Source organism: Monodelphis domestica, chromosome 7 (assembly GCF_027887165.1).
Source record: "Monodelphis domestica isolate mMonDom1 chromosome 7, mMonDom1.pri, whole genome shotgun sequence".
NCBI classification, from domain to species: domain Eukaryota; kingdom Metazoa; phylum Chordata; class Mammalia; order Didelphimorphia; family Didelphidae; genus Monodelphis; species Monodelphis domestica.
This window is the reverse complement of record NC_077233.1, coordinates 273,513,287-273,530,954: the sequence shown is the minus strand read 5'-3', so window position 1 is coordinate 273,530,954 and position 17,668 is coordinate 273,513,287. Positions and strand designations below refer to the sequence as shown.

Genomic DNA, 17,668 nt, shown 5'->3' with positions numbered 1-17,668 from the left:
GCCTTCTCTTGCCTTCTTGCACCTATCTCTTTGTAGTTTCTTAGGCCAGATAACTACATAAAATAATAGTGGGGTTATTTAATTGGGGAATGGGACAGGTCATGAAATCCTCACTCCCCAGGTGAGGGACCGTGTAGAAAATATTAGGGTAACCAACCCCTACCTTCCTTCACCCAGTTTACCTAAGATCCTTCATTAAAACCCTTATAAAGCAGTCAGATTTTGCTAAGTCTCTTGATATAATTTTGAAAAGGTATATGCTTCAAAACAATATTCATCTGAGCCAACCCCCTGTGAGGCAACACCCCTGCTGGTGTTTGCCTCTAGATTCTCTCTATGGGAGAAAAACTGAGGACATCCTTAGGTTTAGTTGACAGGGGAAGCCTGTCTTCAATTCCCCAACAGCCATTTCCTCAGGGAATCCAGTGCTGCAACTGACAACTGCCTCCCTCAGGGAAGAGAAAGGAAGACAGAAGCTAGCTCCAGGCAAGCTTGGGCTCTCTCTCTCCTATACAGGCTCTCTCCTATACTGATCCTGCTCCAGAAACCCTCTCTAAACTCCACTGATACATCATCATAATCAGGGGGAGAACCTTTATTTTCACCTCAGGAACCACCATTTTTACAGTATCTGACAAAAATTTCTGGGAAAATAGGAAAATAGTCTTGCAAAAACTAAGCACTGACCAACATGTCATACCATATACTGAGAGAAGTTCAAAATGGGTACATGAATTGGACAAGTTAATATAATAAGCAAATTAGTGGAACATGGAAGCAATTACCTATCAGGACAGGGGAATAGTTCATGACCAAACAAGAACAGAGAGGTTCACGGGAGGTAAAATGAATCATTTTGATTACATAAAATTAAAATGTTTTTGTAAAATAAAAATCAATGGCAGCTAAGAAAAACAGGAAATTGGGAAAATGTTTTTACAGCAAATTTCTCTGATAAAGTCTCATGGGTTAAATAAATAGGGAACTGAGGCAATAGTCAAAGAACATGAATAGGCAGTTTTCAGAAAAAACCCACTATCAAGTCAATGACAAAATATGCTAACTTGCTAATAATTAGAGAAATGTGAATTAAAGTAACCTTACAACCATCAGAATAGCTTAATGTGTGTTACAGAGAAATAAAGTTTCCAAAACTAATCCAGACAACAATTTATTAAGTAAGGCATGCAACTACAAAAACAAATTGGGTCCCAAGGCTCAAGGACAGCACGAAGATCCTAAATATTGGTTTCTAAAGTTATTATACAGTCTACCTTTTTTATTGGTGGAGAAGATCAGGACTTTTCAAGTTGGGAGGTGGGAGAAGTCTTATGATTTTCCTGAAACCAGGTGACTTATAAAAAACTTTAACTGAACTTCACAAAATGGTGGATACGGGCAAAATGGAGTTACTGATCTTATTCCCCTTTGATCCTAAGGTTGTCAAATTCTAGGATCAGTTAGTTAAAAGCTTTATCTATTAGGGATTTCTGGACAAAATGGTAGTCTACTTTAAGAGGCATTAAAGGAGTGGGGTGAGAGAACTATCTGATCAGAAGTATAAGCAACAAGTTACACACATACAAAGAACACAAGCAAAAGAAGCAAAACTCAAAAATACTCTACCTGACACCTCTTAATTGTAACCATGACAATAAGGATGTGGCATCCTGTTGGGAGGAACATTGGTTGCTAACGTAGGATTCCTCAATTACTTGCTATAAGGTGTATAGGGCAGTTTGTATTTCTCTGGACTTAGTAGGAAGATTTATTCATCATAGCACATGGATCTCCCTCAGAGGCCATGATGAGGTCTAGTACCATGCAATTTTGTTGAATACTCTGTACTAGGGGACCAAACTCAATTTGGAGGCTAGAGATGGCAAAGGAGTTGGCAATGGACAGTTTTTCAAACTCCACAAGTTTTTTATGGATTGTTCACTGGTCCAACTTTGAAAAGCAATTCTACCTAGACTAAGCTTTTTTACACAGTGTTATTCTTATGGTAATGCCAGCAGCTACCCAAATTCTAAACTGAGGAATGGTCTAGTGAGTCATCAGTTATTGAAAATGAAAACTGGGGGCATTAGGTAGGCAATCTCACAGGACCTATACGAAGCTAGTGGGAATGATGTAAATCTCTGCTCTCTATGTACAAAAAATTGGATTCATTAGGCTAAAAGGCAGCTAGATGGCTCAGTCAATAAACCAGTGGGTCTGGAGTCAAGAAGTCCTGAGTTCAAATTGGGCCTCAGACACTAATTATCTGCATGAGCCTAAGCAAGTCTACTTTACCTCTGTTTGCCTTAACTCACTGGAGAAGAAAATGGCAAACCACTCCAGTATCTTTGCCAAGAAAAATGGACCAAGGGTTACAAAGAGTCAGACACAACTGAATGAATGAATGAATGAATGATATTAGGCTATTGGGACTATAAATAGGATGAAGTTCAGTGTACATGAGTTTAGCAAAACAAAGTACTTATGTGAGTCAGTGAGTGTCAGAATTCAGAAAATGTGCAAATGTCAAAGAGGAGTTGAACTGGTCCCAAATGCATTATGATATAATAATCATAAACAATCCACCAGGCATCACATTCTCAATAGTGATTCTCTCTAAAGTACCTTGTTACTTCCTCCATGTGGTCTCCCCTATGAGAGCTATTTCAGGTGATATAGTTGGTATTGTGAATTTCAAAACAATTCCACCCTAATCAGACCATTCTTTAGAAGATCTGATTTAGCTATTTCCCTATCAATAACAATAGAGATACTTGGAATAACAGAATCAGGTCTTGGAAATTACAGTTCTCCTCCCTTCTTAGTTTAACAAGATTAGGAAGGTCTGCATCAAACTCAAGATTTAATTATCTGCGAAAATGGCCTTCAACAGACATGTGCAAAAAAAGGACAGACCTCTGGACTGTCCTAAGTCAAGCTTGAGCCACCATTGGCACATGTGAAACGCAGGAAGTGAGGTAGAGAACAGCCTCTGGAGTTCTCATGACTTCCTGTGGAGAGGGCTAGAGTTCAGTCCTATCCTGGAGCTCGAGTTTGGAGGAGCCCTGCAGACAGCTTCTCTTCAGATTGGTCACATGAGTGATAAGGACTGACTCCCTTCTCTGCCTTGGCTCTCCAAGGCCTTAACGCCCGCTTTGGCTCAGCCTGAGCCAGAGTGGTTCTGAGTTAAACTCCTTTCCTTCTCTCCCTCTCTCTCTCTCTCCCTCTAATATTTTCTTCCTCCTGTTGTAATTAAATCACCATAAAAATTTGGCAGCTGACTTGGGTATTTTATTATTTGGGATTTCCCTTGGTGACCATTTAAATTTAGATGTTTTCAGTCTCAACCATAATTTCACCCATTACAGTATAATTAATAGATAAGGCTAGGAGAGATGGACACACTAATAGTACAAGACCTATAGATAGTAGGTGTTGCTCACATGCAGTAGGTACATGGAATTGCAAGGGGCAGACAAGGGGATCTTCACTGCAGTGGGCTCTTAGGGGAATATATCTGGTATGAGATCATAAAGAAAGGAATTACTGGATGAAGTTGGGGTGACAAGGGGTTGGAGGTATTCAAGATGCCAGTTATAAAGTACTGTGTCATTTTCTAGCACAGGTGTAATGTCTCAAGAGGCTAGGCCTTTTTCATGGAAATTGTGCCTCCTCAAGTCCAAAGAGATTAGGATGGTGTTGAATTATCTGGTTCCTACATAGACCCAGGAGACTGAGTTCTGAGAGGTTCAATGCTTAGAACCATGGTGTGAAGATGGGATTGACTCTCCTTTTGCCTACTTTTAAATTTAATCAACCAAAAGCATAGACATCCCTACTTAACTTAGGGAAGGTTTGTAAGCCACTTGCTAAAGTGGGTGTCAACTCAGAAACCACCCCCTGGGCAGTGCTAAACAAATTTAAAGACTGCAATTGGTCCCCATAAAATGGAGGAAGTGACAGGAAGGGACGTAAAAAAGGACTAAAAAGGTAATGAGCTTCCTGTTCAAGAGGTCTTCTTCCTTAATTTTTGGATTGGAGGATCTTGGACTCGACTGTGGCTTGGAGCTATAACTTAAATCTGAGACTCTGGCTCTTAGACTGCTTCTGGTAAGACTACTCCTGGATCTTCTCCTTTGGAACTTTGGCTTAGGTGAGTGAAAAGCTGACCCTCCTTTCCTGGCTTCTGGAGAGATTAGTTCCAGAGAGGCCTACCCCTCTTGGAGGAGGCCATGTGAATGGAACCCCTGTTTATTTCACCACTGGGTTCGCCAGCTGAGGATTAACAAGTCCCCCTGGGCTGACCCGGGGACCGGAACAACATTTAAGGTGATATGCTAGACATCTTCTCTACCCTCTTTTATATTTCTCTACTTTTACTCCTACCTTTTTAGTAAATAAAACTACTAAAAGTAAAATTACTAAAAGTCATTTGGCTTGAGCTATAATATTTTTAAGTCAACGACCACAGTATTATCTTAAAATTCTCATAAATTTTGGAGGTTGCATTTTTATTTTCATTCATATCCTTTTGTGATTAGGGATTTATAGGTAACCTAATTTCAGTTTTCAGTTTAAATGCTGCTTTAATTGATGCTATTTTTTCCTCAGCATTATTCCATACTATATTTTCCTCTTTTGTTCCCTCCTCTAATGATTGAACTAAGGATAATACTATAATTACGGCCAATAGCCAAATAGGTTATATTTTACACCAAAGCAAGGCCATTGAGCCTCAAGGATGCTGTGTCTGTCACCAGCTCCATCGGAGCTCAGTTTTATCATGGGCAATAATTTCAGTACATATGAATGAGACTTTGCCATGACTTTCACCTTATGAGGGTCATATATTCTCAAATAAGCCATTTGCCTCTTTTGCTTCCACATCAGTCGTGATAGGTGCAGTCCATCTACCTGATCACAACTGCTATCATTATCTCTGAGAGACTCACAGAGACTCTCAAATCTCAGTTGATTTTAACATATTCTCCAAAGTAATTTTCAGATATTGGATTTCCCCTCTCCCACTAACCATTTATCTACCTTTGACTATTCTATTCCTTTTTTATCTCTAATTAAAATGTGCCTTAATAGGATAAAGAATGAGTTGTATAAAAACTTATTCTTCACACCAGTTACTGCTTCATCACAGAAAAGGGCAGACTTCCCATTGGATTTGATGACCATAGGAGAATTCTATGCCTGAAACTACTCAGCATACTCTTCCTTCCCCGAGGGTGGTATGAGATTTGTAGTTTAGGCTATGTTATCTTACCAGTGCCAATAAATTATTATTTTATTGGCCTGGTGAAAAAGTCAACAGCTAGGAATCTGGGTATTTGATGTCATGCACAGAGAAAGAGATCTAGGACTAAATCAGTGGTTACTTCTCTGTAGTAGAGATTTTTCTCAACTGCTATATACACTTTTGGGATAATGTCAGTATTACATTCTATTAAGAATACCTCTGTAGGGTTGAGAAATTGGCTTCAGGATATGGTCCAAGTAATTTCCCAAATTTCTAAAGCTATTGAAGACTGACTCCTTGTAAAAACAATAAAACCATTTAGCTCTGGACATGTTTATAGGTGCTTCAGGAGATGCCTGTGTTCTTATTAATCCATTTGGTTGTTCTTTAATATGGAGAAAGTGTTACAAACGTCCATGAGTTCCAAAGAATTATGAATGACAATTAGCAAATCACAAGAGACCCATGTGACATCTGATAGAGCATGGTAGAATCTTTCTTGACTACAAGGTACCACTTGGTTAATAACTATGGCCAAATTGGGTCTTTTTAATTTTAGGGATCACTATCCTTTTCAGATTTTGCTTTAGTTGTACTAAAGTCTATGTCAAGCTTTTACTTGGAGAAAAAAAATGTGTATATGTGCACTGAGAATCATGGCCATGTAAAGATATCTAGTAGATTTCACTTTTCAGGAATCATTGTTTCTCTGAAATATGTTTGACTGTTACACTGTTAAATAGAGTTTGGGAAATTATTTAAAATTCTTTTCTTTTGTTAGTTTCAAGAATGATTTTTCTGATTTGAGTTCTTAGAATTATATTTGCTAGTTGGTATTAAAGGATCAGCTTACAATATTTAAGAGCCCTTGATAACACTGTATACCCCAAAGTTTAGACTCTTAAACCTGCCGTTTGTGATTAAACCTCATGTGACTATAACTGATGCTGCTTGAGTCTGATTCTAGCTATAATAAGGGAATACTAATAAACTGATGATCATGGATGCCAACAGCCGTCATGACAGTAACATATGTCAGTGATAAGGTGAGGAGAGCTGTCTCAAGGAAAGGTTAGGAAAGCAACTGTTTGGCAACGATTGATAGGATTTTCCTGGTGTTCCCCCTCCCACCCCCCATTGGTAGAACATTCCTTGCATTAAGATCTATTTTTAAAGTAATTTTAGGGAAAGATCCTCCCATTGACCTGGACCAGAAAAGCAGATATGCTGAAAATGCTGTAAGGACAATCATATTCTAGACAGCCTAAGAAGATGCCAGCAATAGAAGATGTCTCCAGAAATCAGATACTACATTAGGAGACTTTAAGTGGGTGCAAGGAACTGAACGGTGGGGGTTGGGTTACCCATCCCCTTCAGGCATTCCTATGTGCTCCTATTTTATTTTGATTTTATAACTCTGTGCCAAAAAGGGAAATGACCCAAATATCTCCTTGTCAATGTGTCTATATGTTAAGCAATATTCATGCATAGACCCTCTGTGAAATGTGTACTACCTAGATATCATATATAGAATGAATCATTAAGGAAACTAATATGTGTCCCAATGAATCAGAAGGGGGAATGTAGACAGTTCATCTTAATTTGTTATCCCTTCTTGGCCCCAAAAACAATCTTTTAATTTTAAAGCAAATAAACTTGGAACTTAAAACATGATGCTATGAATTGGTTTCCCCTGCCCCGCCCCCAGGCTAAGGCAGGTGGAGACAAGTTCTTTGTTTATCTATAAAAAAGTCTCGAGTGGTAAAGTAATTAAATGATTGAGGCAGAGCCATGTAGAGAAACACCACATGGGCACTATGTGGCCATTCTAAACACCATGTGGTTATTCCTGGCATCCAGAATACCCACCTCTTATCCCGATTGTGGTCTAAGTCCTTCAATCAGGGAATTTCAGAAAAGGGACATCAAGAAGAGCATAAATTAAAGGAGAAGATGAGAAGTTCCCTGGAACCCAGGGCTCAGGAGGGTACGAGATCTGGCTTGGGGTTGATTCAGTCTGCCCACAGAAAAGGTGACTGGCCTGAGGCTCATGCTTCTCTTTCTCTGTCCTGCCTTTTGCTATTTAACAACTATAAAATTACTATCTTGTCTCCAGAGAATCCTAATTATAACACTAATGCTATTTTAATATAACATGACAGAAAAGGGAAATGAAAAATACTTGAGAGGATGTGGAAAATATGTACACTAATGCCCTATTGGTGAACCTATGAACTAATTCAAGCACTCCGGAGAACATTTTGGAGAACCAAAAGGGCTATAAAACTGGGTATACACTTTGACCAGACATATCGCTATGAAATGTAGACCCTGAGATCAAAGAAAGAGGAAAAGGGCCAATTATGTACAAAAATATTTACAGTAGCTTCTTTTGTGGTGGCAAAGAATTGAAATTAGGGGATGTCCATCAATTGGGGAATGGCTGAACAAGTGATGGGACAAAACTATGCTACAAGAAATGATGAAGAAGATGGTTTCAGAAAGATCAAAGTTAAGTGATGAAAACTAGGAAAATAACCTACATAGTAACACCACTATTATAAAGATGATCAATCAACTGAGAAAAACTTAACTCTGATCAATATAATGCCCTACCATTACTCCAAAGCTTTCATAATATAAAATTATATCCACTTCCACAGAGAAAACTGATGGACTCATAATGCAGAGTGGAGCGTATTTTTCTTTCTTTTTCCCCCAGAACATGGTCAACACAAAAATGTTTGCATGACTTCATATGTATAATGATTTTGTATTTCCTGCCTTCTCAATGGGTTGGGGAATGGATAGGAATTTGGAACTGAAAATAAAATTGAATGTTAAAAAAGAAATATACCAAAATGAAAGTCATTAAAGGAAATAGAAAATGCGTATGACATATTGAAGAACAATATGCTAAATTTTAAAAACAAATTCTGTGTGAACTTTAGCTTCTTTTAATTAAAAACCTCACACTTAAATGTGAACTATTAAAGTATTTTAAGTTTTACAAGATACTTCGATTTCAAAGACTATGAGGTAGGCAGTGAAACTATTCTCCCAAGTTTACTAATGAAAAAATCAAAGTGTAGGGAAACTGAATGGCTTGCTTAAGGTTACATGGCTAGGAATCATCAGCACAAGGACTCAAACACTGATTTTCTGATTTCAATAATAAAGCTACTTATAATGTACTATAAAGAAAGGACAAGAAGTTCGACTGCCCAAGAATTCTTAAAATTGATTACTAACTCAAATAATACTTTAGTATGTGTTGTATGCAATACATATGCATTGGCATATAATAGTTTTACATGTAACTTGTTTGTAGCTAGGAGAATGGACAAAATACCTAGGATTACAGAGTTGATACTACTGCTATGCTCTGCCCTAATCAAAGCCACACACATGTTCAATTTTGTTCACATTTTAGGAAAGATGATGACATATTGGAAACCTTATCAGTTGTCCAAAGAAAAATAACTAATTTTTTTTGTTTTTCTTTTTAAGCCTCAAGATCATATGAATCAGCTGAATAAGTATCTTCTGAAACAACTGGGGAAAATGAGCTCAGAGAAAACTTGGAAGACCAGATGTCTTCAACTATGTAAAAGACTCACATGCTGAACAGAGATTATACTTGATCTACTTGGCCCAAGATAATATAACTGGAAAGGAAGAGTATAAATTTCAATGAGACAAATTTAGACCAGGGGGAAAAAATTCCTAGAAATGAGAGTTATCCAAAAATGGAACAGGCTATCTTAGATTTTCAAGCAAAGGCTAGATAAAAAACTTGTTAAATATAGAAAATAGAAAGGAAGTTTTGTTCAGGTCCTTTCCAACTGGTTTAAAATTCTTTGAAATGGCCTTCCAGACCTATGACTTTATAAAAAAGTTACCTCAAAATGTAGAGGGTGTTTGACTATACGTTGTCCTGGGCCCCAGGAGTCCTTTATTCAGTCACCAGTGATGTCTCCATACATAAGGTATAGTTTTCACTGTCCTCATCATGAAGCCTTTGTTCTAGAATTGAGATTATCGCCTTAATAAAGTGAAATTCCCTAGATAAAGTTAACTCTTTGGGGACATGAAAATTTATTACCCCATGATGATTCATGACTTATTCAAACTCAGCTATATACTTGAGGCTTGGCTAAAGACAGGAAACTGAGAAGAGGAAAAGAGGGAAGCAAGGCGGGAGGAACAGTGGAGAAGGTAGCATTCTGGAATACGGGAACACACAGAAGCTTATTCCCTAGAAGGAAGAAAGTTCTTCCCAGGAACAATTTGCACCAGGGCATTATGAACAGCAAGTAACCTTGTTTGTATTCAAGGAAAAAATGGCAGATGAATAGATCTAAGCAGTAGAGCTCCTGGATCAAACCTCCTTGTCCCAGCTAATAATGATGACCCATTAGATTATAAACTCCTTAGGGGCAGGAATTGTCCTTAGCCTCTTTTTGCCTCATTTCTTAGCAAAGAGTCTGCCATCTACTAGGCACTTAACAAGTGATTATTGACTGATTGATCGATTGCCTTAAATGACAATTTCATTCATTAAAGGGAGAGAAAGCCTTTTCCCCAGCAAGGGGAAATTCTATTAGGAATCTGATGTCATTAACAGGGAAGAACTAGTTACTGAGGTAGAAAGATAGAAATCCTGGAGTAAGTGACCACTCCTTCCTAGAATTTTAACAGAGAAATCTAAGCACCGTATGAAATGCAACACAGATTTTAGAGAAGTGGATTTCAAGGAGTTCAAAGGGAACATAGGGAAGTAATGAGATCAATGACAAAAACATTAGAGTGTTAACAATTCCAATGAGGAAAAAAATGGGATTTGCAAGAGTAAAATTAGGTATACAAAGAACTCATTAATCTACTTAGATTTTAGGAAGGATACAAATATAAAAATGAAATAGTCTCTTCCTTCTGTATGTTGATATTCTATTGAGGGGAGAAAACATATATAAGGGAGTGGTGTCTAGGGATGGAAGTCTTTGTTTAGAAAAGTCACAGAGATGGCAAATGGCTATATGAAAGTATACTGACACTCATTCTAACAGCAATAGCAGTATTGATTTGATTAGGGTTCCAGAGATGGAAAGGAGGCAAGAAGTAGGAATAACTGGGGCGCAGAGCAGCAAAAAGTAATGGTAACAAGATGACTAAATTGTAGAGTGAAGCTTAGCTGCTGCCAGACCACATTCGGTGGACCATGAGAGGGACTCACCAATCTGAGAAACATGGGACACAAGACAAGAGTTATATACGATCTGTCCATGGGGCAAAAGATAGGGACAAAACAGATACAAAATAGAGTATAAAAAGGGAGTAAAAAAAGAACCTGCTGGTAAAGTTAGGAAACAAAGAATGAATATAAGAGAAAGTCCTAAAATAATAGTATCAGAACCACAAAAATTCAGAAAAAGCTGAGGGTTGGTAAAGGAAACTAAGGACAACCAGGTTTTTAAAAATTACTACTAGGAAAAAAAGGTGACTCACAGAAGGGACAGATCCTCTGCCTGGGGCAAACAGGGTGATGACACCTGGGAATAGGGAAGGTACAGCTGCTCCATTCTTATTTGGTTTGTTTTCTCTGACAAAGAAAATAGCCAATGCTAGAATAAATAACTAGACATGATTTTTTTTTTTAAAAAAAAGGCTGACTAAGAGGAAGTTAATGTCCACCTTAAGTGGCACCTAGTTGCTCTTCATGAATGTAAGTCATCTGATCCAGATGAGCTACATCCTTGGACAATGAAAGAATTGATAAGGGGCTGCAGAACAGCTGTCAGGAATTCTTAAAAGTTCATAGAAGTCAAAGCATGACAAGCCTAGAGAAGGGGAAAATGGCACAATTTTTTAAGAAAAAAGTCTACAAACTAGTGGCCAACGAGCCTGACTTCAATTCTTGTAAAAAATTCCAGAAGAGATCCTTAGAGACAACTAAAATCCAGAAAGAAAAGCAATCATTACCAAAATAGGAAGTTTATGGCAGATTACCCTATTTACTAAACTAGCAAATGAAGAGACATAGATCACAGAGGTGATACCTCAAACCCAAGTATGGCTCAAACCAGATTAAAATGTAAATGGGAAATGTTCAACAAAGTAAATATATTTTTTAAAATAATGTTAATTTGTGGTTTTCTAAGTCAATATGCAATAGGGATCCATTTCTATGAGTTTAACATTACTGTTATAGTTAACCCAGATTTTGCAAAAGTTTTTCATAAATTATGCCATTATTCTTGTGGAGAAGTTGAATAGCTGTGGGCCACAATGAGAACAATTCAATATTAGTTAGATGACCTAGTCTTTAATGGTTCGATGACTACATGGCAAGTTTCCAATGCAGTGAGTCAGGAATCTGTTTGGCTCAGAGATATTTAACTTTTATCAAATATTTAAATAAAGGCATAAACATGGAACATCCAAAAAGTTTGCAACTGATACAAAGTGGAGACAAATAACTAAGCCAATGAATGACAAAGTGTGGTATCCAAAAGGATCTTGACAAACTAGAGCACTGGGTTTAGAAATCGAATTAAATGAAATTTAATAAGGAAAACCCTAAGGACCTATTCATATAGGTATACAAAAAAAGTCATCTTCAAAAGTTAAAATGAAGGAAAAGACATGTTTGGACACAGCATTTTGCAAAAGGAAATAGAGATTTTAGTGGATTGCAAGGTCACAATAAATCAGCAATATGATGTAGCAGATCAAAAGGAAAAAGAAAAAAAAAGGTGAGTTGATCTTGGACTCCCTCACCAGAGCTCATCTGTAGTATTATGTTCAAATCTGGACACCATAGTTGAGAAGAACAATGGCAAATTGGACAATGTCCAGAGGAAGGCAAACAAGATAATGAAGGATTCTGAGTGCACTATCATATAATTGGTTTGGGGGGGGGGGGAGGGGGGCTGTGAAAGAGAAGAATTGGTTAACAAAACTGAGGCTATTAAGCCTGAAGAAAAGATTTCTCAGGGAAAATAAAACTGTATTTGAGAATGTAAAGGGTTATCACATGGAAGAGGGAATATCCATGTTCAGCTTGCCAGTACTAGGAACAACAATTAGAATTGAATAGGGGGAAATATAGGCCTGACATAAGAAAAAAAATTAACAAAAGAGAGGTCCAAAAATGAAATTTTTGTTTTGTTCAGTTATTTTTCAGTCATGTCTGACTCTTAGTGACCCCATTTGGGATTTTCTTGGCAAAGATACTAGAATGGTTTGCCATTTCCTTTTCCAGTTTATTTTACAGATAAATAAACCGAGGCAAACAGGGTTAAGTGATTTGCCATGGGCCACTCAGAAAATAAGCTAATAAGCAAATAAGACACAACTGAACTTGTGAAGATGTCTTCCTAATTCCAGTCTGACACTGCACAATACCACCTAGCTGCAAAAAAAATTTAAATAGGCTGCCCTCAAGAGGTGACATATTTCCACTCCTTGAAAATCTTCAAGCAAGAGTCTAGATGACCACTTGTAAGTATAAGTTGTTGATAAGATCCCTTCCAACTCTCAAATTGTTCTTTGGCTCTGAATTCCTGCACTTCCTGATTCAGAGGAAGACTATGGGGAATGGACTCCTGGAAACAGTGTAAGAATACCTGGACTAAGCAGGAGTCAGAGTCAAGGAGCAAAAGAATCACACAATTTGAGTGAAATAAGCAGAACCAGGAGAACATTATATATAGTAATAGCAGTATTGTGGAATGGTCAACTGTAATAAACTTAGCTATTCTCAGCAATACAACGATCCAGGACAATTCTAAGGAACTTATGGCAAAGAATGCTATCTGCCTCTAAAGAAAGAATTGTTGGAATAGAAATGCAGGAGAAAGATTACGCTTTTTCACTTGTTTACTTGGGTTGTTGCTTGGGAGTTTGAGTTTTATAAGATTATTCACTTACAAAAATGAATATGGAAAAAAAGTTCGTAATTCATGTATATAACCCAGACTGAATTGCTGGCCAGCTTTGGGAGGAGAGGGGGAAGGGAGCCAATTTAGATCATATAACTTCAAGAAAACTTATGTGGAAATTTATTATTACATGTAATTGATAAGAAAAACATTTTTTTAAAGAATCACATGATTTTAAGGAGACAATCTAGCCCTTCACTAGTACTGTGACATGTATGGACTCTGTGGGTCAAGAGAAAGGGGCTAACTCTCTAGTTAGCACCACAAGTGCTTTCCACTGGGATGGGAGTAATTCCCAGAATAATAGTATTATTATGAAGAATTTATAGATCTCTGCGAGTTGTTACTTGACTCTCTAATGATCCTAAGTGCTTTTCAAAATCTTCCTGTCATTCTGAACTTCTCGTGCTTTGTCACACCACATATCCGATCAATGGCCAAATCCTGTCATTTCCATGTCTCTAACATCTCTCCCCAGTGATTTCTCCATTCATAGACATCATCACTATTCTAGCTTAAGAGCCTTTTCCCCCATGCTACTATAACAACCTGTTTGGTTTCCCAACCTCAAGTCTCTCCCTACTCTAAGGTCCACTCAGCTGCCAAAGTGATTTTCTTAAAATACAGGTCTGACCATGTTACCTCACTACTCAATAAATTCTAATGGCTCTCTATTAACCCTTGAGCCAAAAATAAACTACTCTATTTGACAATTAAAGCTTGTCATAACCTGGTCCCTTCCCACCTTTTTAGTCTTTACTGTTCTTACACATACCTTTGCATGGGCTGTACCTCACATTGGGATGCACTCTTTCCTCATTCCAGTCTCTTGGAATCCTCACTTCCTTTAAGCCTCAACTTATTAAGTACTGTACTACCTTATACAAGATCCTTTGTGGGTTCTTCCATCCCGCCCACACACAGCTACTAATGCTCTTCCTTCTAATGCTATCTTGTATTTTTTTTTAATATGGATCTGTATCTCGTTTGTTCCCCTGTTAAAATGTTTTCTCCTTGAGAGCAGGAGCTATTTCACTTTTATCTCTGCATCCCCATCACTTAGCACAGTGCCAAGCACAAAACAGGCATTTAGTAAAAAATACCTATTTTTGACGGTTTTTCCCTTGCTAGTCTAGACAATGGGATTCAAGGGAAGTTTGAAAATTTTCTAGGCTTATGAATTCCTGAAAAGTGGAACTCTTTAGGTTAGAAAGGAAAGTTGCCTTAACTGTGACAGTTTAGCTCTGAGATCTCTTCAGTTTTTATCAGCTGAAATAAAGTCTGTCTTATCTTCAGTATCTTGTTAGCAGCTTCAGTAACTGCTGAGAATTAAAGGTCCTCATTTGTTATTGTAGAGAACTGAACATGAGTCAAATTCTGATGTTCCCAGAGGAAATCCTCGGTGAGGGCACAAACAAAAAAGTAAAATTACTGATAAGTAGCTTGTGTTGCACCTTATCCATGTAAAAAAAATTAATAATTATAAATATCTATGATTTCAACAGTACAAATATTCTAACTACTAACAAAAATTACATATTATAACCACTACTAGTTTCATGAATCACTGTGGCTAATCTTGTAATAATGAGTTCTATGAACTTAGCTATGCTGGTCCTGAAATGACAGTCACTTACCAGGCCTATATACAAAGCTTTTTAGTATGGTAGGAACTTTCAGATTTTTATGGTCCACTAGCAAAAACTTCAGAAATTCAGGAACACTTCCAAGATATGACAGTAATAAAATTTTTTGTGGAGTATAAAAAAATTATAAATGTTTAATAAACTGTTCATGAATCAGTTATATTAATTTAAACTTTCTCAGTTAAAAAAACCTTTTCTTCTCAACTTAGTGTCTTCAATAAATACTGAAAATTACCTATCTTGTCTTTATTCTAAGTCATTAATTTAGTTTCCCTAAGCATACAGAATCCACATATAGTAGCCTAAAAAATCACTTAACAAGAGTATTTTCTGCTGATTCCTAATCTAACTTGAGTTTACCCCTTTTAATTTGTAACTATTTTATGCAAGATATTTTTCTAGCTCCTTTTGAAACCTACATTATCTAGTTGTGTACTAGTCGAGGCTGCTTTCATGTAGCTGGTTTTCATAAATATTAAATTTGTATAATCAGTACTGGGAACTATTTGTTTTTGTTCTTTTTAAACCCTTACCTTCCATCTTGGAGTCAATACTGTGTATTGGTTCCAAGGCAGAAGAGTGGTAAGGGCTAGGCAATGGGGGTTAAGTGACTTGCCCAGAGTCACACAGCTGGGAAGTGTCTGAGGCCAGATTTGAACCAGGACCTCTCATCTCTAGGCCTGGCTCTCGTTCCACTGAGGTACCCAGCTGCCCCCATGAGAACAATTTGTTGAAATTTGAAATTGCTTAAGAATTCCTTTTCTTCAAAAACATGTATGCGTAGTTCTACACAGCAACAAGTCCCATCAGTGAATCAAGTTTAACACTTATTAGTGCAGGGAAAAAACATCAGGTCCATTTTTTCAACAGCCAAGGTATTTTTCAAGGTAGTAGGTAGGGTACGATAATGTGCAACAGAAAATTCTATTGTGCATAATATTTTAAAATATTTAAGTATAATTAACTCTAAAAAATATCGACCCCTTATTTGTCAAAGGAGATACTACATAGGCAGCATTTTCTTTCAAGGAAATTATCTTAACAGTAACTTGGAGAAACAAATGTGAAAAGTGCAAATTATAAAACTGTTCTCAAGTGCTTGCTTAGATTTTTCAGATGGGACATTTGTGACCTCCTTTCCTTCCTTTATGGTATATATAAACACCTCTCAGGTTTATGAGACAATGCTTTGAAACATCAATTTGGTTTAGGTTACATGAATAGTCTTAAGGTACATTTTTCCATACAAAGTTATAAAATTGAGCCCAACACATCAGATATTCTATTAGACCCTCCTCCTTTCCTTCTTCTTTAAGAAAGTTTTCAAAGAAAGAAACATCACTAGAAGACTAAAATCAGCTGCAGCTGGGTGGCCAAAAAAAATTGCCCGCAAGCCACAACAATTAAGATGGATTAAAATCTAACACAGGTCAAGCTAAAACCATGAAAGATTTTAGTGAAGCTCTCCAGCAGCAGTGTGGGTTCTGGCAAGGAATTTTGCTGTGGCAGAGACCTGGAGAGATGAATCATCACTGGTGAATTTCCGCAGACTCCCCTTAATTCTGCTCTTTCTGGAGGGTGAGGGAGAAAGAACTTCCTGCTGGTGCCCTGCAGTAATGAGTTCCAATTTCGTCTTTCAAATATCTTTGTACCCCTGGAGAACATGCACTCAATAAGCTTGTTTTAATAGAATTATATTTCCTAGGCCAATCCTTAGGTTCAAGTCTTCAATTCCTTTGGGTTTTCACAATATACACTTAACTGGCATTTACATAATATTGCACGTAGTTAATAATTTTAAATTTATAATTGTTTAATGTGTAGCTCTATGGAGGAATCTTTTCCCCAGTAGCCTAGAGATATGACTGTTGTGTTATTAATGGTGACAGGATGAAGCCATAGTTGTAAGGTGAAGGGTTTTTAAAAGACCCAAGAAAAAGAAAAATAGATCACTTTACAGAAGTCCAAGCCACAGAGAGGAAAAGCCACGAAGGCTCCACCTTCACACCCCTGGGATCCAATGAGAAAACGGAGAGTGCTTCCCTCCCCTGCCAGTCACGCCCTCTTCAGGCTGGTCCCGCCCCAAACGCGAGTTTCCTGTTGGCTCTTAGTTTCTCTCCCTCCCAAGGACAAGTAGCTGGGAGTGTGAGGGTAGGGATGCGAAGTTGGGAGCGTGACCTCTTTCCTTCCCGCCTCCCCAAAGGTCAGTGGTGGGGGAAGGGAAGATAGAAAGAAGAATAGCACTTCTTTAGACCGGTTCTTCCCTCCTCTTTCCCTTGCTTACCGGGTGGTCGTCTACCTGGAGGCTCCGGATGTTTGGGGGAAGGGATCAAAAGGAAGCCGACACCTAGAGCCTCCTCCTTAACTTTAGAATTTTCCCGCCGCGCTAACGTGCGCATTCTCGTGCCCTCGCGGGGGATTCTGGGGGAATCGGCCAGTAGGCTGCGTGTACGCGCACGGCGCTTGCACCCGGACGGCTGTAGCAGCGGTGATGGCGGGAAAGTGACGTAACCAAATTTGGTGGCGTTTCTCTGTACTCCCCAAAAGGGTTGCGGAGGAAGGAGGGAAACGACTCACGATCGCGTCCGGGTATTCGAGAGCCGGGATGAGGGGTGACCAAGAAGCCGCTAAGGCATCCTAAACCAGTAGGAGCTCGCAATCACTCACTCTTGGGAAAGGAATAGGACACAGGATATTTCCTGTCTCAGTTTACCTCGTGAGACTGCTCAAAACCAGAGTGCCGCCAAACTCACCGACCACCCTCCACACACTTGTTAAAGCCTGTAACTGAGAATGTAGCAGTCTTGGAGGTCCGTTTTAAGTTACAAGGA

The 17,668-nt window shown here is 38.1% G+C and overlaps 1 protein-coding gene across 1 annotated transcript in view; it reads right to left on the bottom strand.

The window, feature by feature from the left end:
• FANCC (FA complementation group C) overlaps window positions 1-17,256 on the bottom strand; it is a 223,763-nt gene extending 206,507 nt beyond the window's left edge. The window contains exon 1 of the mRNA XM_007497923.3: window positions 17,122-17,256. The gene's annotated coding sequence lies outside the window, so the exon portion shown is untranslated. The remainder of the gene's footprint in view (window positions 1-17,121) is intronic.
• Between the last annotated feature and the right edge of the window lie 412 nt (window positions 17,257-17,668).